Source organism: Megascapheus bottae, chromosome 2 (genome assembly GCF_031878675.1).
Source record: "Megascapheus bottae isolate mThoBot1 chromosome 2, mThoBot2.hap1, whole genome shotgun sequence".
In the NCBI taxonomy this organism is placed as follows: domain Eukaryota; kingdom Metazoa; phylum Chordata; class Mammalia; order Rodentia; family Geomyidae; genus Megascapheus; species Megascapheus bottae.
In genome coordinates this window covers 29213396-29234522 of record NC_143510.1, presented here as the reverse complement: position 1 = coordinate 29234522, position 21127 = coordinate 29213396, and the positions used below count along the sequence as shown (strand labels likewise).

Genomic DNA, 21127 nt, shown 5'->3' with positions numbered 1-21127 from the left:
CACACTAGTTCTGTGTTAGCAAGAGAACACTGACCATCATCTGCCACGTTGGTGATTAACTACAAGTGTTCTGTTCAGACTAGGGTTTGATTTCTGGTCTGAGTATTTGCTATATATTTTGGGGTAAGTTCATTTACCTGCTCTAATCTTTAGCTTTATTTATAAAAATTAGCCCCAAAGTATTACTGACTACTACAGTGTAGAGACAATACATTAAACTGCTCCACACAGCTGGGTATGGTGATGCATACCTATAATTCCAGAAAGTAGAAGGGAGAGGCAAAGGTTCAGAAGTGTGAGGCTATACACTAAAATCCTGTCTCCAAATAAAAAGAGAGGTTCAGATACTACTTACCTTACACATTTTTAAAAATGCTAATTTTTAGTAGATTATAGTAGCTCTTGGGCTTTTTTGATTTTCTAAATGCTCAATATGAATTTTAGTGGTCAGACTTAAAGAAAATTATTATCTTAAATGAATACTATCATTGAACTATCGAGAGCTATCTATATCAATTATTTTGCCAAAGCAGAGTGATTCTGTAATGGCATTTGTGGATTTTAAATTTTGTTTTAAATTTTTTTTTGCCAGGCCTGGGCTTGTACTCTAGGCCTGAGCAACTGTACTTGGGCTTTCTCAAAGCTACAGCTCTACCACGTGAGCCATAGTACCACTTCTGGCTTTTTTTCAATGTATGTGATACCGAGGAATGGAAGCCAGGTCTTCATGCTTGCTAGGCAAGCACTCTAACAGTAGGCCAAACTACCAGCCAGCATTTGTGTTTTTTAAAGTTTTATACATTATGTTCCATGCAATTCTTTGAACAGCCCTAGGGTGTCAATATACCTCATATTCCTATTTTACTGATCTGGAGGCTAAGGGTAACAGAGGGCTATATGATAGTTACATGGATGTACCAATGTACCCATCAAAATCATCTAAAGAAGTACCTCCACAAAGCTCTTCAGCCATGTTTAATCAAATGTCTAGATATCATGGCTTAGCCAAGTTGATGTACAAAATTGACCATCATGGTCGCTAAACAAAAGAAGGGTGTTTTTCCCCCCAAGACGTTTGTCAAGTACAAAGTGCAGTGTTCTCTCTCTCTCTCCCTCCCCTCCTCTCTCCACCATTTTACTGGGTCATGCCTTATCAGAACTTGTCAGGAGACTTTAGTCTCAATGCTAGCCATCAGGTCTTTCCAGTCTTGGACATCAAAAGGTTTTTCTAGGAAGGGGAAAAAGAGGACACGTGTTTAAAGGCAAATCTAACCAATTGTAACCTGAGACAGACCTGTGACGTAGTAGGTTTTAGAATCCCTACATAGAAATTTATTTCTGAGCAATCTGATTATTAACTTTTTCTTGATCATTCCATGATTCAGGGAGGTCTAGAAAGCTGATTTTTTTTCAAGGCTACTACAGAAAAAGCTAAAAGGGCAAAGAAAAAATATTATGTAGGCAAATAATGTTTGTATCTCACCAAAATCGAGCACTGTTTATATATGGAGGATTTACTTCATACATATCTTCCTTTATAGTTATAACAGCTCCAGGATCAATATGAAATTGCCTTGTGTCTGATAGCAACCAGTTAAACACTACAGAGAAATTTGCAGGGTTTATTTAGCCTTTTCTTTTCTGTTCCATAGCCCACATAGACATATTTCTTTCTTCATTGTTTGCTGATGGGAGTTGAAAAAGAAATTTAAAAAATAAACAGAAAAGAAAAGAAGATCAAAAAAATTAAGAGAGGACACAGATATTAGTAGCTGCTTATATAACTGAGAAATTGCAAAATGTATTTTCAAAATTTGTTTGCATTATTTAGCATGTTCCAGCTATCAAGCATAAAGCAGTCTACCTCACTATCATTCTATTTCACTGAAACCCAAGGGAGACATCCATAGCACTGAGATTCTATAGTGTCTTGGAATTAAATAAATTAACACATGGAGGAAAACAGTATCAGCATTTCTGAAAATCTGTATGGATAATTGCTTGATGTTTTAAAATTTGCCACTCAATAGGTCTCCTTTATATTACAAGTTAAGTATTTCAAACCTACATAGTAAAATATAGAATAAGAACTCTGCTTCACCTTACTGAAATGCAGCCAGAGTAGTGTCTATATTTAAGTTTTGCTCAGGAAGAACAAAGGAAAGAAAGAAAACAATTTTCTGTCAGTGCCTCTCTCTCAGACATGCATGTTCATGTATACACAGCACTCTCATACATCACAAGCACAGAGTCTGTCTCTCTGTTTTCCTCTATTCATTTTGTATTCCTTCCTCAATATCACTGTGAAACGACTTTGTTGTATAATTTCCTTGTAGCTCTTTTGGCATTTTTGCAATTCTAATTTTCTCTGGTTATTGCATTACAAAAGAATGGAGTGAAAGTGGATTTGCATGCAGGACATTTAAAAGTTTTATGTCAGGGGTCATTTGTCTTTTTCCCCCTCCCAGTTGTATGTAGGGTCTGGGCTTTTATGTACCAGGAAGAATTTACATGAAAGCTTTTTAAAGTAGGGTTTCAGATTTGTTTTTCACATTCTCAGAGCCTGAAAAGCTAAATGAGAATGAATCTAAAATAAAGATAATTTCCATATATTTGAATGTTGTGTTGATTGTATTCCTCTGAATGTGGGGGACACTGGAGACACCTACAGTTCCTTGCTTTTGTTTTTCAGTGGCTGTTGTGTAGTCTCTGTGTCCAGGTGGACACAAGTACCTTCCATGGAAACTGAGATAATGCCACCCAATATAACATTTGGGTTTCTTCTTCTCAGCATGTCATCTGTATTTTCCTTTGATAAATAGCCAATTTTATTCCCCTGTTGTCATTGCATGGTTTTAACCATAAGTATGAGATACAACTCATATGCATGAAGCTTTAAGTTTGTTGAGCAAATATTAAATAAACATATGTTTGCATTTTCTCAGTTTGGTTACAGCTGGCCTGGAGATCTACCCATGGGGAGGAATCCGAACCAGAAGCTGACCACTAATTCTCGCAAAGAACAGAGGATGGAAAGTTCTAGAGAGAACATCAACCTCTTTGGAGTCTCCCAGAATATGACTAAGAGAGGGAGCTGATTTCAGCATTCTTTTCTCTATAGCTTACCAGCCTCATTTCCATCAAAGACAATTTAGGCCCAACATGCTACCTAGTAATTTTACTGTATATTCACTTGCCCTCCATGAGACAATTTCCTACTTTCTTCCTATTTTGGATTCCCAATAGATCTGTTTTCTTTTCATACCCCGTGGCTTACCTTCACTTCCTTCTTTACTGAGAAAAGTGAAGGGAACCTCTGCACTGTGTGTTCTGTTGATGGCTGTGCTGATCACATCTCCCTGCTGTCTGGCCCTTGTCCCTTCTTGCTTACCTCCAGACACTGTTCCAACTGGGTTCCTCTCTCTACTAGATAATTCCTGAAAGTATACAAAGTGACTAATATCTCTAAACTTCAGAGATGGAAACAAGAATAAAAGAGAGAGAAAGAAAAATAAAAGGTAACCTGGGGTTAGGAGCATGGTCTAGTGGTAGAGTACTTGCCTAGCATGCACAAAGCCCTAGGTTAGATTCCTCAGTACCACATACACAGAAAAAGCCAAAAATGTTATTGTGGCTCCAGTGGTAGAGCACTAGCCTTGAGAAGGCTCAAGGGGAGTGCCCAGGTCCTGAGTTCAAGCCCCAGGACTGGCAAAAAAGAAACGAAAGCAAAAGAAAAAAGAAAGAAAAGAGGTAACCTGCTTAACTGTTGTTACCAACTGCATCATTCATTGCTGTCTAGGATGTCTGCACTTGAACTCCATTCCCTTTGTTCACACAATGCTCTTGGTTTAGATCACCAATGGCATATCATTCATCACCAGGCTCATTGTTCAAATCCCAGCTCTGTTCTCATTGGACCTATGGAAAGAATATGGGACCTGCTGGTTTTAGCTTTGGGAATACCATACCCCTGGCTCTTGGTTTTCCTCCTACCATAACGGCCTTTATTCTGTAGTCTCCTTTGCTGACCTACCAACATAACTCAGGAATCCATTCTTACTTGTTTCCCTCCTTCTCCCTCTCCCTCTCCCTCTCCCCAGCTTTGACTCTTCTCAATCCCTTGATGATAGAAATGATCTTATTTAGTCTCCTGGCTGACGCTTCCCAGACCCTGTTTCTAGCTCAGACCTATTTTTTCTCATTTCTAAATTTGGATTATATGTCCTCTACCTATCTATAATGTTTATAAAATATAAATTCAACCACTTTGGTTCAAGCCAAACATTTCCCACTTAGATTTTTCCCTTATCACTTTATTTGTAACTGTGGGTTAGCTTTCTTTACTGTGACCACATGCCTTAGAGTCATCTTATAGAGACATTTATATGTCTTCAGAAGTCTGAGCATGTGAGTGTTTGTTTCCACTGCTCTTGGCCCTGTGGTGTGGCAGGCATCGTGGTGTGATATATCATGGTGTACAAAGGTACTAATCTCATGGCCAGGAAGCAAAAGAGAACAGGAAAAGAGAGAGTGAGTCCTATAGTTCCCCTTTGCCGGCACACTTCCAGAAACTTAAGGCCATGCTTACTAAATTTTATCTCTTTAAGGGCTCCTCTATTTCCCAATAGTACCATAGGCTAAAGACTGAGCCACATGAGTCTTTGAGGAACATTTAAGATCCACCTATAACGAACTCAGCATCTGGAGTTATCCTCTTAATACTAAAGGGATTCCTATCACTACTCCAGATTCTAAGGACTTCTTTTCTTAAAGAGAGGCTAGAATTCTAGGAGGGCTTTTGGTATAGACAAATAGGTTATTGAGTGTCCTTTTCTCTTCCTATTCGCCAGCTAGACTGGTCTTTTATTGTCACTCAAAAGTGCCAAACAACTCGATGTTTTGTAATTTGTTGGTTGCACAGGCTTCCATGGATGTCAACAGTACTTGCTTTACCTGCTTTTAGGTCTCTGTTGAAATGCTGTATTTTAAGTAAAGACTTTCTTTCCTTTTATATATCAGCAATGTTCTTCCAATTCTCCTATTCACTATCTGCCTTATTTTGCTAAGCATATAACCGATGTTGAATTGTATGGTTTCTTTTCTTGCTTTTTTTCCCCACTCTTCTTGAATGTGAGTATGCTTCTAGGCATTTTTGTTGTTGTTCTGGTCTCTGCCCTCTGTCTAATTCATAGAATAATGCTTTTTAAGTAGTAAGCACTAATTGACTAAATAAAATATTAAATAAGAAATAGAAATTTAAGGGGCCGGGAGTTTGGCCTAGTGGTTAAAGTGCTTGCCTAACATGCATGAGGACCCGGTTCAATTCCTCGGTACCACATGCATAGCAAAAAGCCGGAAGTGGTGCTGAGGCTCAAGTGGTAGAGCTCTAGCCTTGAGAAAGTCCAAGGACAGTGCTCAGGCCCTGAGCTCAAGCCCAGGACTGGCAAAAAAAAAAATAGAAATTTAATTATTTCAGCAAGGGCTGAAATCACATATTGATAACCATAAAATTTATTTTGTTCTATGAATTCTCATACTTATGATTTTGGGTTTCTTTCTAATTTCTTTCACCAATATATGCTGTTGGTTCTCCCCAAAAAATAAAGATATGATTTCTTGCTAACTTTTTTAGGTTATGACCCTCACTCGAATAAGAAGCATCAGCAGAATAGATAATTAGTTAAGAATCAGAGTCACTCAGCTTTTCAATATTAAATCTCGTATCTCTTCTGTATTAGTGAGGGGATCTCAGGAAACAGATGGCATACACAAATTAGGTAATTTGACTAGAGCTTAATAAAGGTATCATTTCTAAACCACAAGGCAGTACATAATATCCTGAGGCTAATAGCTGCCTTTTTAAATATTACTAGAAGCCAGAAGGAAGGAAGTCTATTGGAACTCTGGAGAGAAGCTGGCACTTTTCTCTCTCCCTCTTTTGCTTTATTCAGCTTGGCTATAAGCAAAGCAAAGAATGGTTCTTCTGAACTTTCTCTATCTACTTCCCTCTATTAGCCCAAGAGTCTAGGACTACTTGTGGCCCAGGTGGTTTCTTAGTAAGTTCTTTGTAGTTGAGTAATAAACATTTTTCTCAACAAAAGCATCTTCCAGGTTGCAAGCTTACCTTTGCCAGGCACTGGTGGCTCATACCTATAATCCTACTCACTCTGGAGGCTAAGGTCTGATAATGTTGGTTCAAAGCTAGCTGAGGCAGGAAAAGTATGTTAGATTCTTATTTCTAATTCACTAGCATAAAAGCTGGAAGTGGAGCTGTGACTCAAGTAGAGAGAGTACTAGCCCTAGGACCAAGATACACACACACACACACACACACACACACACAATCACAAAAGCTTACTTTTTTCTCTTGAATATAGTTGTGCGTTTATTCTAGCATTTAGAAGCTCTCTAATGCATTATTAATAAATAATATATTTGAATATATTATTAATACAGGTGATGTTTTTCTATCTTTGCAGTTGATCTATTGTACCTTTAGCAAAAATCAAGCTAAAAATGAGCAATACCCTCTCTTAAGAGAGTTTCACAGTGCAGCTAATTACATACAGGTGACTTTCTGGGTCACTTATTGGAATAGAGCCAGGTAGCCATGTGTAATGACTAGACCTGTGCTTGAGAACTACGAATATTTGGTCAAACTCTACTTAAAAAACTAAATGGCTGGGTAACTTTGGACATGTTATTCAGCTTTTCTCACCCATACTTTCCTCAACTGAAAATAAAAGAATGTCAACTCATTCTGTGAGATGGTATAGAATCATAGATGATGACAGATTGGCTCTGTATCCATCACTTTCTTTCAAAATATGTCAAATAGTCCTATTTTCCCTCCTGGGATGTTGCTTCATCAACATCCTGTCTTCAATTCTTCTTTTGGTCATCTTGGAATCTCATGTTCATGTTCTGGTTATTGGGAATTGTGCCAGAAGGCTTTCCTCTCCATGCTTCTTTTTATCAAGTTAAATTCACATGGTGAATTCAGCCTGAAGCATGATTGTGCCAATGACAAATTATAGGCCCATCAGGCTTTTCAGTTGGCATGGTATTTGCCAGACAAATGTAGACAGCACTTTCATGCAGTGAAACACTTTGTTAGTACTTTGAAGCCTTTAAGGAACAATTTGAGTTAGAAAAAAAGGCAATGAAACCTTGTACAATACTCACCCCATTACACAAGGAAAACCAAATAAGTTTGCGTGGCAGTAAGGTATGGGTGTCCATTTGATAAAAGAAGCTCAAGACACAGTGTGCTGTCTGTACTCTAGACAGATAAGATTAATTTAAGTTTTATCTGTTCTTTATTTCCTTGCAGTTAATTGTGTGAGTTGTGGGGCAGGTATTTGTGGGTGTGCCTTCAGTTCTTACTTAGTTTTCTTTTGTTCACTGCTGGTACTCTATCTTTGGGCCATACCCCCAGGTCCAGTTTTTTGCTGATTAATTGGAGATAAGAATCTCTTGTGTTTACCTGTTCAGGCTTGCTTTGAACTATGATCTTCAGATCTCAGCACTGTGACAGATTAGGATTATCACCATTGAAAGCAGTGCTTTCAATATGGTAGGTACTTTCTTCTTTCTGTTTACAAGAGTTTAGAAATATAAAGAATACAATGTAGAAATGTTTAAGAGCAAGTGAATATGATTTAACCAAAAAATAGAAAACTTTGCTGACAGTTTGTTAATTCAGTGTATGTTTGATTTGGAAATAACAAAATTCTAACATATGAATTAGTTGTCTGGAGCCTGATTCCTTTAAAAATTCAAATGAATTTCATTCAAATCTGTTTATTTAGTATACTTGCTAGTACTGGACAAAGTAAAGATCCAGCCTTGCTTAGTGAAATTTAACTTGGCACTACTTAATTTATTTACCAGTATCCTTTTTTCATTAAATATAAACATCATGTACTCTCAGTTAAAATTTATAATAAGCTGTAGTTGAAAAAGTCTAGTTGAAGCCTATTTTACTTATGTTACATACACTGATTAATATTCTCTCTGAGAAATCCTGATCTAGCTGGTGACGTGCGAGAGAGCACATTTTTACAAAGTGTATCGTTTATCTCTAAGCTTCACAGGTCAGCAGGGACTAGAAGTTGCAAATTAGTATTTATGTGAGTTCAGTACACTTCACAGAGTTGTTATTGTTGTTTTAATGGTGCTAATTAAGCCTATATTTAGAATTCAGGTTTTTCCATGAAATGTAGATTTGGGATTTCTTTTTTTTTTCTTTTCAGTACTAGAGTTAGAACTCAAGGCCTTCTACTATCAGACAGGCACTCTTTCTACTGAGCCAACTCGCCAGACTTTTTTTTACATGTTATTTTCCAGATAGGGTCTCTCTTCCTGCTAGGTTACACATGTGAGCCATTATCTTCCAATTTTAAGCACCCCCCCCCCCCATTTTCAATACAATAACAGGTGTGCACCAGAGGATCAGACTGACAAGCAATCTCAGAAACTTTTTTTCTACTGATGCTGACCTCAGACCATGATTCTTCTAATTGCAGCCCCCCTTCAAAACACTGGAGGATCTTGTAGTTTTCCTGATGACAATGAATTGAGCTGCCACAAAATTCTGCCCCCTTTTGGAAGGCACACAATCCTTCCTTGCTCTGTCCCTGGATCTTGCCGCCAGTGCCCTTTTTCTGTGGAAATTAGTTTGAATCATGCAAATTACTTTCTTGGATCCTAGAAAACAGCCCAGTTTGGGAGCTCTGGTGGACTCCAGAGAGAGGAAATTGAAGGATTTTCAGAATATAGACTAGATGAACCTTGAGATATTGGCAGGATTTATATAGTAGAAGTGAAGCTCAGAGAAGGTCACTCCTACCAAGAAAATAACTTGATGTTGAAATCTAAGAGGTTCTCTAAAAACAATGTTTAAACTGCATAAGGAGGCAGATGGTTTGCTTCTTTTTAAAAAAGAAGAGCAAATTTAAGGTCAGGACTTGATTTTACTCCCTGCAACTATGTGATATAAAAGGTTTTCTTGAAAGAAAGGAGAAAATGGAAATGTAAGAGATAGAAGTTGGGTATAACCAAGGTTGAAGTGGCAGGAGATGGCTAGGTTTAATGGATTTATATGTTAAATTTGAGCCTTGGTGTGTCTGAATGATCAAAATGTTCTGGATAACTGTCACTGCACAGATTTGTTGAGGGATATAAAGTTGATGAGAGAGAGAGAGAGAGAGAGAGAGAGAGAGAGAGAGAGAGGGAGAGAGAGAGAGAGAGAGAGAGAGAGAGAGAGAGAGAGAGAGAGAGAGAGAGAGAGAGAGAGAGAGAGAGAGAGAGAGAATACCATTGTATTATCTTCCAAAAGGTAGTAAGGGCCCCTCCTCATAAGAATCCAGCTAGTACTTTACAAAGGCAACTGGTATTTCAAGGGCAAGTCTTTTGTTACCTGAGTTTCCTTTGGTCATCAAAGAGTGTTAGCACCCTGAAAATCTTCAAAGCAGCTTTTGCTCAGCCCTAGAATTCTTCTGTGAACATTCCATTTAAGGTTGTGTCTCAAAAGAAAAGCAGTTTTATACTTACCTGGCAAGGGAAACACCACGATCATGCAGGTGGTTTTCTCAGGGCGAGGCACCTCAATTGCACTCAGAACTCACTGACCTCTGCGATTTCTCCACATTGGAGAAACTCGACTGTGTAATTTGTGGTAGTGGGGGGCTGCATGTGCTCTCTCCCTTAAAAAAAAAGAAATAAAAGCAGTTTTAAGACCAAATAACATATGTGAGCAATAACATCCTTATATTTCAAGGCTTGTTTTGACTTGCCTGTAAGTCTCAAGCAGACAGAGGTCTGAGGAAGGACACCGGCCAGGGCGTGGGGGAAGGTGGGAGGAGTTGACTGTGTTTTGATTCTGTTGGAGAATATTAGAGAAGTTTTACTTTGTAGGCCCGATCTCTTGTAGAGTTTGATGTGCTCTTGGTCTTCAGAAGATCCACTAGAAGAATTTATTTGTGTTAAATTAAAAACAGATCTCCTTCCAAAGGAAAGGCACTTTTATTGATCTTGACCTTTTCCTTTTTTTCTGGTAAAGGCTTGTTGAGTTGACTTTTAAACAACAAGTCACTGTGTTTCTTTTTCTTATAATCTTTTATTTATCCTGTTCAGAGCCCATATATACTTTAAAATAAATTTCTTGTAAAAAAAAATAAACATCCCCACTGAGCAAAGAGTTGAGAGTGTAGAAGTCCTTCTTGTCATACGTGCCCTCAAGAGGGACGCCCAGTGCCTACTTACCCCTGGCACCTACCCTTCCTGTGCCTCTGGTCCTACACTATTGCTTCCATCCTTATCTTACATCTTCCCACAGAGGAGGTACTTCAGACTGCATTTCAGCTAGTGGTGTCCTGAGAATAGCTAAAGCACTGAGTGGGGATTATATTAGCTGGAAGAATCAAGAAATTAATTTCCTTCAGGAGTAGAATGGCATGTCCGCCCAAACAGAATATCACTTAATGCAACAGATATCCCAGAGGAAGCCAGTGAGCTGATCATTCCTTTACCTGGGGATGCAGGATTATTAAATTCTGGATCCCCATATAAAGGGATATCAAAATGCAGGAATCTGCTCCTTACACTGCCAGCCATTTCTCTCCTTTTCTGTGGTCTAGATGTGAGCATTGCCTCCATCTGCCAAGACCTGCACATTTTCAGCCAGCTCCAAGTCAGGGAATACAAGAATTAATGGGTGAGAACTTAATCTATAACTCCCTAACTCCGCAGCTTTATTTGTTTAAATAGTTCATAAACTGCTTATTTTCCCTTTTACCTTAGATTTCCTCTGTGTTAAAGGGAAAGGTTTGCTTGCAGTTGGATATGCTTCATTAAAAATGCTTGAAAGGACAGTGCTGGATTGTGTGAATGCCTGTAATTCACCTTCATAGAATATTCAAGAATTTTCCCAGAATTTGTGTCTGAATTTGTTCGAGATAACGGGGTTTGGGGTCAATAACCCAAGTACTTCCAGATGGGTTTAGTTTTGCTTTCTTGAAGACCTAAGAGGCCAGTGCAGACTTATTCTTTTAAAGCTGTCAGAAGCATTAGGACGGAAGCTTGACATGTGCCTAACCAGACATCCAGACATCGCTAGTTGAGTCTTCTAAAGTGATAAGGTAATGTTGGTTATTTTTTCCCTGAATAAATAGATTACGTATCTTTGTTTCAGGGTCAAAGTCAGTTTTGCTACTTTTTGACCTCTTCTGGATGATAGAATTGGGAGATTTTTCAGAGAGCTAAGTTTCGAGAAATGACTATATACATTACGTGTACTTTCCACAAAGCATTTTAACAAGAAGGCACAAGTGGGGTCTGAAGCAGCATACTTGTGCTGTCAGGAGGTTAAAACTCCAATATGGGATTTGGAGAAGTAAAGGCCAAACATTAGCCATTGTCAAGGAGTTTGGAAATGCCACTTCTCACTTCTAACAAGTCTTCTTTTTTTCTTTTTTTTTTCTCTAGAGGGGCTGACATTTCCCTGTTGGCCACAGTATCTTAAGGTTTTAACTTTGTACCCAGGACCCTAACAGGGTCCCAGAAACTTCAACTTTTTATGGAAAATGGAGGGCATGATTGATGTTACTAGAAAGCCAGTGAACCTCGATCCTTGAATTTGACAGCAGAAAAATTCAGGCATGATGCAAATGTCGTAAAAGTGACAGGAAAGTTTACTGTGTTAGAATTATGGATGTTAAAGACATCATGTAGCATGATGCCATGGAAGATGGCTAGCCATCTTCTGAGTATAAACATGAGCATTAGGCAGAGGAAGAATTAGTGGCAGGGAAGAAAGGTATCCATGGTATAAGATTCAGGATTATAGATATGGCCAGGTTGGTCATACCTCAGGTTCTCCTGGTTTCCAGAGAAGTTGTTATTGGTGCTAGGCATTGAAGTGAGCAATCTGGTTCCCATGCTCCAGGAGTCATCCTGATTATTATAGATTATTATCCTCATTTGGGAGTGATTTGTCCTGCAAGGCTCTGTTGTTCCTTATGAGTAGTTTTAGTCCTGTGTCATAAAGATGTTATTGATTAGTTCTGCCTTTCCTGGAACACAAGGTGACTGCACAGTGATTGTGGAGAGAAGCGATTAGAACTATGACGAACACAAGATGCAGGCAGAGATGCCAGGCAAAAACAGTTTAAATACTTGTCAAAAATGCACTTTCAAGAGACTGAAAAGTAGGGGCAGGGAATGTGGCCCAGTGGTAGAGAGCCTGCTTAGCATGCATTTCCTCAGTACTGCATACACTGAAAAAGCTGGAAGTGCTACTATGGCTCAAAGTACAGTTCTAGACTTGAGAAATCAAAGACAGTCCTGAGTTCAAGCCCCAGGACTGGCAGAGGAGGGGGTCGGGAGGTAAGGGGACTTGTGAACTGGAAAGTTTTAATTGTGGTATTCTCTTAGATCGTATCCTCCATTTTAGATTTCTTTTGCTTTTCCCCATTGTTCATGGCTAGCTGCAGTATACCTGTGAGCTAATCTCCTTTTTCTAAGATTTCACATTTATTTTGGAAACAAAAGTTAGTACAAGATCAAAGCATGGTGTGTGTTTCGTGTCATTTCTATATGAAGTGTAATTCTTTCTCTTTTGGAGGGATGTATTGATTTGTCTTCATGTTTTCTTTACCTTACAAATGAAAAAGTTTGTCCTCTCTCTGATTCTAGCATGTGATCTGAGTACAGTTACGAAGAAAATAAGACTTGCCTGAAATTTAAACACTCAATACCAATTTAAAATTTTCTTCCAGGGTTGGGATGGTGGTGGAAATGACTCAAGTGAGAAATCAACTACCTAGAAAACACAAAATCCTCAGCTCTAAACCCACTACTGCCTAAACAAATAAAAATCAGGAATGTCTCTTTAGGCATGTATGTACAAAAATATTTATAAAATTGCATATTTATATATGTGCAACATTCTAAATGCCAGTTTTATAATCAGTCTAGCTTTTAGCCTAATGACATCTTTTTATGTTGATAAATATACATCGTTATCTTAAAATATATAGAACATCATGTTTGCAGACTATAAATTCCATAATTTATTTAACTTATTCCTCACAAAAAGCAATAGGTATCCTCATATATATTCCTTTATGAATTATTTCACAAGTTGTTTCTTTGAAATATATCCTAAGAATCAAACTGTAATATTAATAATGTTAAGATACAAATTTATGCTTATCTCATTTGTTTTAGAGTCTTTGATTCCTTACAATGTCATATTCAGCAACTTTCAAAAGTATTTTAAGTCTCTGCTAAACTGAAGGATTAAAAGAAATGGTTTCTAGGGAAATTAGTGAGGAAGAAGAAAGGAAAGGAGGGATACTGAGGGACAGAGGATGGAAAAATATTACATATGTATGCATGTGTATATATCTACATATGTATCATACACACACACACACACACACACACACACACACACAGATATATATATATATATATATTTGCCAGTCCTTGGGCTTAAAGTCAGGGCCTGGGCACTTTCCTTGAGCTTTCTCAAGCCTAGAACTCTACCACTTAGCCACAGCATCACTTCTGGCTTTTTCTGAGGTACTGGGTTTGAGTCCTCAAACCCAGGGCTTCATGTTTGCTAGGGGAGTACTCTATCACAAGGCCATGTTTCTGGCTCCATGTGTACATACGTAATAAATTTATATGTGAGCATATTTTTTCATATATTATTTTCACTCTGATTATAGCATGTGACTTGAGTCAAGTCAAGAAGAGAATATATAAGACTATATGAATAGAGCTTAATGAAATTGATTTTGTGCTTCTTGAAAAGGGGGAGGAAGAGGAGAGGAATAAGAAATGGCGAAAGGGAAGATTTGTTCAAAGTGTACTGTACTGTGTATGTCTATGAGAAGACCAGAATGAAATATCCTCTTATTACAAATCTATGTTGTCTCTGAAATTTTAGAAAACATCATTTTAAAAGCAAAAAATGTTTGTTAAATGTGTTTTTAAATCTCAGATTCACCAGCCTATATGTTTTCTCATTATTGTTCTGTTTCTTTGGAGGGAGAATGCATATTCATATCCTTTGCTTCATTTTCCCTTAGGCATTTTGCCTTTTCCTTAATGTTTGCAAGGGCTTCTAATGGATATGTGTGATCCCTGTACAGCCTCTGGAGAAGAGCATAGAAGGAAAACATTACAGATGAATACTATGTGAAGGTGAAAGAAGAATTTACTACTATCTCCTCCTAAGTGGTTATTTAACCTCTGTCATTCAGTTTCCTTCTTATAAAATTATAAAAAAGTAGCTGGTCACTACCAGCTACCAGCAATAATAAAACTAACAGTTATTAAAGAAAGCATCTCACCCTTGGTACTTTCACAGTGAACACTTTGGAATCTTATATAGTTTTTTAATCTATATACTTGGTTGGAGAGGGAAAAGTTTCTGCCCTAAGGTTATAGAGATAGCTGAGCACATGACACCCCGCTACTGGACAGGGGAGATTGACAGGACTTTATTAGTTCACACATACAGCCTAGGGGAAATCCCTGCATACCACACAAAACTACATGAGAGTTGTACTTTGGGAACAAAGTGAACAACCAGAGGGAGGCTATAGGCGGAAGACTTTTCTTTAATAGAGGTGAAATGACCTCTTTTCTTGTAGGAGGATGTAGTTGGAAGACTAGGATAAAGCCATGGACAGGAAACTAAAACCCATTGGATAAATATGAACTTTGCCTGTTTTCTATAATAAAGAAGGTTGTTTGGATAGAGGATTTTATCCACAAGGGCAATTGTAATTCTTGGCATTTCCAAAGTCCTTCTGATTTTTCCCAGATTTCAAGGCAGCACATAGTATTTGGGTCTTCACAACTACTGAGATGAGTCCTCAGATGGGATCCTTTATCGAGTTCTGTCCACTGCTAAAACTCTCCCCTCTGCTCACCTCTGCATCACAGACTTTTGGAGGAACATAGCATGGCTCAAGTCAATAGTGCCTGATTATGTCTAACATGTTTCCCACTCTGCCACCCAGTAGTTGTGTGGGCTTGAAAAAGATAAATCTCAGCTTCAGTTTCTATGAAATAGATGAAATATACCTGATTTTAAAAAAAATAATACGTATTAAAAAGTTCTGAGCATAATACCTGTCTTACATCATACTTAGATTTTTATCTCTTAATGTAACACATTTCTTAATCTTCATCTGCCTGTCCTGTAAATGCAAGTATTACCTAAGGTCTGCTGTAACTCTCCCTTCCCTCCTTTTCTCTTTTTTATAGACCCTGAAAATGGGTTCATATTTTATTTGACCTCAGCTATATCTTTAGAGAAACGACCTCCAAATTGCATTTCTTGCTTATTTTGCTCTTTGGTTCTATATGGTTCACCTTCCAATCATCTTCCAGAGATCTTTGTTTTCCTCCTTATTCATTATGTTTAAAATGATTCACGCCAACAAGAACATTTCCCTCTAGTGTTATCAGTGTCAGTGACAGCGGCAGTCTCTGTCCATGTTGATATCAAGCTTGCTCTATTTTGATCTTCACTGCCCCATCAAAAGAACATGGACCTGAGATATAATCCCAGTTTTAGTGACATTGGGAGGTGATGGAACTTTTAAGAGTCAGAGACTATTTCATTTTCTTCAAGTCACTGGGGTGAGCCTTTGAAGGGACTGTAGACCTCTATTTTTATCTCCTGTCATTTGTTCCTGGCCATGAGGTGAACATATCCCTTTCCCCTCAAAATCCCACCATGATGTGCTGCCTTTCCACAGGTTCAAAAGCAAGGCATCTAGCCCATCATAAACTGAGCTGTTTAAAACTGTAAGCCAACTGAAACCCTTTCCCTTACATAAGTCAATTATTGTAATTATCTCATTATGCTTACAGAAAACTAACACAAAGCTCTTCAGTCATCTTTAGTTTCTTACCCCTTTAGATCCACAATAACTCAGCATTTAAAGATTACTACTGTCAACTCCCACAGGATGGCATCAATCTATTCTTTTGACTCTATTCCCCCAAGTCATTGTCTCAGCCATTATATAGTTGGCATTTGACTCAGTTGACAATGTGTAGACATATTCAAATGCCCAGAGTTATTATAAAGATTTTTTAAGGTGAGAGTATTGAAGCATTTAACAGACACAGAAAGAAGCCCCATCAAGCTTCTCTTATATTACTAAAAGGAGAAGTTTCCAGAAATGAATCTTCTATAAATTCTATCTTCAGAGTAGCTTTTACTCCCAGGAAGAGTGAACATACCAGAAATCCCCTGGAGGTGGGGAAATTTATGGCAGTGAAGAAGATGGAAAGACCTCTTGTACTTGTATGAGCAGACATCCTCGCCAACTTTATTACTATCTTCTATTTGCCTTTCTTAAAGAAACTAGTTGTTTTTTGCCTCCCTTCTTTCCCTTATTAAATTAGGCTTATGTGGCTCTATCAAAATACCCATTCTTAAGAATCAAATGCCTGTGAATGAACTTTTTCTTTTGGTACTTTTTTTTGTCATAAGAATACAATCATAAACATAAAAGAGAGGAAAACTTCCTCTTCAATGAGTACTTCTGAAAATTTTCTTCTTATTGTTCAGGACAATCATAGGTTCTACTGCCTAACAACTTTTTAAAAATCTCACTTCTCACCATGTTTCTTTTACTGTTCGTTCTTTTATACTTCTAATGCCTCCTTGATACTCATGGAAGAAGCAAACTTGTCAGCCTGGTACCCATCACCTTCACCTACAGAGTCATAAATCATTGCCTTTTTACATCTCCCTATCATTCTCACATTCCACCAGAATTTTTTGTTTAATCCCTAGAACACGCCTTTCCCTGGATTTCCTTCTCATATTGGAATGTGTTTATTCTATGGACTCAGCTTTCTTTCCTCTGAATTTGTAATTCAGATCCTGGCTTTTCTGATTACTAAGTATGTGACATTGAAAAATTACTTAATCCTTCTGAATCTTGAGTTTCTCATTTGTTAATAGAGAAAATATTGTCATGTTACAGGATTGTTTAGAAAAATAGCTAACCCAGTGTAAGAGTCACATTCACTGAATGATTTGATGACCGCAACAGCTAAAGATAATACTTGCCTTCTCTACCTATTTTGTTACTCATAAAGATTTTACATTATGCTACCCTGTACTATGTAATATTTCAAGATATGCCTTGTTGATTAATTACATTGAAAGGTATTTTGTGTGATTATTTTTCTTTTTGGACTTGGGCACTAACTGTTATATTTCTTTATTCCTTCAGTGATTGTTTATCAAGCATTTTGTGTCTGATAGTATGATGTGTCTGGCAATGCAAGAAGGATAGATTCCATTCCTATCTTCAGAAAGTTTGCACAATACCTAATTATCATTGCATGCCTTCTAGACAATGTTAGGAGCCCAAGGAAACAACATCTGACTCATCTCCTCATTCCAGTGGTGTCCAGAGGCAACCATATCTCAACTGAGATCAGAAGAGGGGTGGGTCTTAAGTGGACAGGCAGGAAAAGGCGCTGCTGCAGGCCAGGGGAGGAAAGGCATTTTGTGCACATGTGACAATGCTCACAGAGTAGAGGAAAGCAAGGCATGATCTCTCACAGCTCCCAAGAACAAAATAGCTGCTTCCACTTTACAAGGATATAAAACAAAACAGGTAAGCCGAAACCTGCTCATGAAGGGGTTGCTGCTCATGAAGGTTGTTGTTTCTAGTGCTGGTTCAGTTCCCATGCCTGGAAGAGTCAGCAAGTGTGTTTCTGTGTTTACGAATACTGGATGTACATGGGTTGTTTTGTGATAGTCAAGAAAGCCCATTTTGGCAAAATAATAAAATTTGAAAGTAACCGGACTCCCTTACTTGTATTTCTTAGAAACTGTGACAGAAAGCCATCTATCAGCCCAAGTCACAGCTCTTGTTTTTTTCCCATTTCCATATCTTCCTATTGGTGTCTTTTCTTATTGATATTATCGAAGTATATAAGATGGTTTTATTGTGTTATTTCCATAGATGCATACAATACACTTCAATCAAGTTTGCCCCTTCTATTATGCTCTCTTAAGTCCAAGTTCCCTCCCTCCCAACTCTTTCAAGTAACATTCAGTGGATTTTGTCATACTGTCTACACACACGCACACAGAGTGAACTGCCAGCATGCTCAAATTAAAGCATCCCCTCCTTTCTCCTGCCCATTTCCTTCCTTCTTTTACTAGACAATTTCTCTTTTATTTTTATTCCTCAATGTTGTTATTATTAAATTTTAAGTATAATATTTTGCATATGGGCAAAAATATGTTTGGCTTTTTGAGCTTGACATCTTTCATAACATTATGATCTCTAGTTCCAACCATCTTTCCAAATGACATGGAATAATGGCTAAATAATATTCCTTTGTATATGTATGCATTCTTTCTTACCCATCCATTGATTTCATGGATTAGTTATTATGAATAAGGCTGCTAGAAAAATGGTTGTAGACGCACACCTATTTTGCACATCTCTGTTCTATATAGCAAATATTAAAGTGTTTCTATTTTGTTTTACCTCATTTCTTTAGTGACTCACTAGTCACTCAACAGTGCATTCTCCATGTGTTTTAATGGATTTTGTTGTTTCTTTTATTGTTGATTTCTAGCCTTATTCCATTTTCACGTGATACAATACAGACGTTAATTTCAATTTTCTTGTATTAGTTAAGATTTATTTTGTTGTTTTGGAGAAAGTTCTGTGGATTTCTTTTCTTTTCTTTTTGTGGGTCATGGAACTTGAAATCAACCTGGGCGCTGTCCCTGAGCTCTTCCACTCAAGGCTACTGCCCTACCTTTGATCCAATCCCCACTTCCTGTTTTCTAGAGGTTAATTGGAGATAAGAGTCTTAGACCCTTTTGTGCCCAGCTGGCTTTCAACCTTGATCCTCAGATCTCAGCATTCTGAGTAACTAGGATTACAGGTGTGAGTCACCAGCTCACCTGGCTTGTTCTATGGATTTCTGAGAAGAATGTCTGTTGTACAACTATTGGATGAAATGTTCTGAAAATGTCCATTTGGTCATTTTAGTGTTGCTTAGTTGTGAAGTTTTTCTCTTGGTTATTTTGGGTCTGAATGATCTATATGTTGGTGAGAATGGGTCATTAATATTATATACTATTATTGGGTTGGTGTATATATGTGCTTTTATGTCTAGTTTTTATTTTTTTAATGAAATTGAATGTGCTACCGTTTGGTATATATGTGTTTAGAAATGTTATCTACTAGTTAGTGGACTCTTCCCTTGATCAATACAAAATGAACTTCTTTGTCCCTTTTGACTAATTTTTATTTGAGTCTCATTTGTCAAATATTAGTATAGCTACTTGTTTGCATTTAGGCTACATTTGACTAGAAAAATCTGTATTTATATTATAACTCTTAACTTTACTTGTATTTGCCAATGGTATTTGTTTCCTGCACATACCAACTTGTCTGTTCTTTTTAATTTTTAATTCTAACCCTTGGCCTATGTGTTTTTATTATATAACTGATCATTAACATGCAGTATTATTATTCAACAGTATGTATAATTTTGTTATATTTTTGTGCTGTTTTCTTTTTTCCTAATGCTACTTTGCCTATTTGCTCATCTATTGATTTTATTCTTCCCTGTATTTTCTTGGTTGTGTTTCTCTTTTCTGTGTAACATTCCTTTAAAGTATCTTATGAATTCTTTTAGTTTTTATTTATCATGAGCATTTTTCTGCTTGTCTTTCAATTACAAAGCATAGATTTTTCTGTTCACAGTAAAATAAGTTAACACTTTTTCTTCAGGGCTTTGAATATATCATTTTGTACCTTACTTGCTCTCAGAATTCTGCTGAACATTCTGCTGTTAGTTTGATGGGTTTGCCTTTATGCATGACTTATCCTTCTCTTGTGCTTTATTATCTTTCTTTGTTCTGTTCTCTTAGTGTTTTTATTATAATATGCCTTGGGGAAGCTTCTTTGGATCAGATCTTTTTGGTGTTCTAAAAGCCCGTTGTACTACCTAATTAATCTTTTTTCTCTAGGTGGGGGAAATTTAAGCAATTGTTTTGTTGTGCGTGCTTTTAGATCACACCATTTCTCCTTTTTTCATACCTATGACATATAAATTTGGTTTTCTAATTGTGTCCCAGGGGAATTACATTTTCTTTTTGTACTTTCTTAGATATTGTTTTTGGACCAGTCATGGGGCTCGAACTGTGGGACTAAGAATTGTCCTTGAGTTTTCTCAAGGCTAGGGCTCTATCACTTGAGCCACAGCACTACTTCTGGCTTTTTTTCTATTTATATAGTACTGAGGAATCAAATCCAAGCCTTCGTACATGATACACAAGCACTCCACCACTAGGCCACACTCCCAGACCCTTAGATTTTTGTATGTCTTTATCTGAGTGTTCTGATTTTCTTTTTCCTCAGTTCTTAATTTTCATTTTGTTATACTTGAGTTATTGAGATTTTCATTTTCAGTATATCAGTATCATTATTTTTCAGGATCTTTCATATCTTTTTTGAATTTTTCTTTCATATTCATCATTGTCCTTATTTCATTCAACTGTTCACTTAAATCATCTGAGTTTATTCAGCTGTTTATTTGCATTAAAAACCCAATTAGTTATTCAAACATCATTTTAACTGATTTTTTAAATTGTATTTTATTGGGATAATATATCGAGGGGTTATAGTTACATTTGTCAGGTAGTGGGTAGATTACTTCTTGAATTGATCATTTTTTTTCTCATTGTCCTTTTTAGTGCATTGAGATTTCTTTCACATTAGTACTGTTTCTGTCCTTTGTTATAGAACTAAGTTTTTGAGTAGACATATTGCCTTTTTCGTATTATATGTGTTTCTACTTTAGGGTCTGTTATCTGAGACTATGTTTTTAGCTGGAAACTTTAATCTCATGTGTCATTTCAGAAGTATTCATATTGTTTACACAATATGAGGTAGTCCCTGGGTGTGGTTTATTTTATTTTCTGAGGGGTGCTCAGAAGTTAAAAATTCACTTATTGTAGTCAGTCTAGTCTCTAGTACACTCAGGGAGAATACTAGTTTCAGAGGCAAAGTAAATAGATACACCCACTATGCAAATACATTAATCC

At 37.2% G+C, this 21127-nt stretch overlaps 1 protein-coding gene and 1 non-coding gene across 4 annotated transcripts in view; both read left to right on the top strand.

Annotated features, from left to right (window-relative positions):
• Fhit (fragile histidine triad diadenosine triphosphatase) overlaps positions 1-21127 on the top strand; it is a 1032375-nt gene that overhangs the window by 210845 nt on the left and 800403 nt on the right. The window contains exon 1 of one of the 3 annotated variants that reach the window (XM_090323245.1): positions 17526-17666. The exons of the other annotated variants lie outside the window; for them this stretch is intronic. The gene's annotated coding sequence lies outside the window, so the exon portion shown is untranslated. Of the gene's footprint in view, positions 1-17525; positions 17667-21127 lie in introns of those variants that run through there. 3 annotated transcript variants of the gene reach the window in all.
• Positions 9548-9709, top strand: LOC150066631 (U1 spliceosomal RNA). The gene has a single exon (XR_016534709.1). It is a non-coding gene; the product is annotated as a U1 spliceosomal RNA (small nuclear RNA).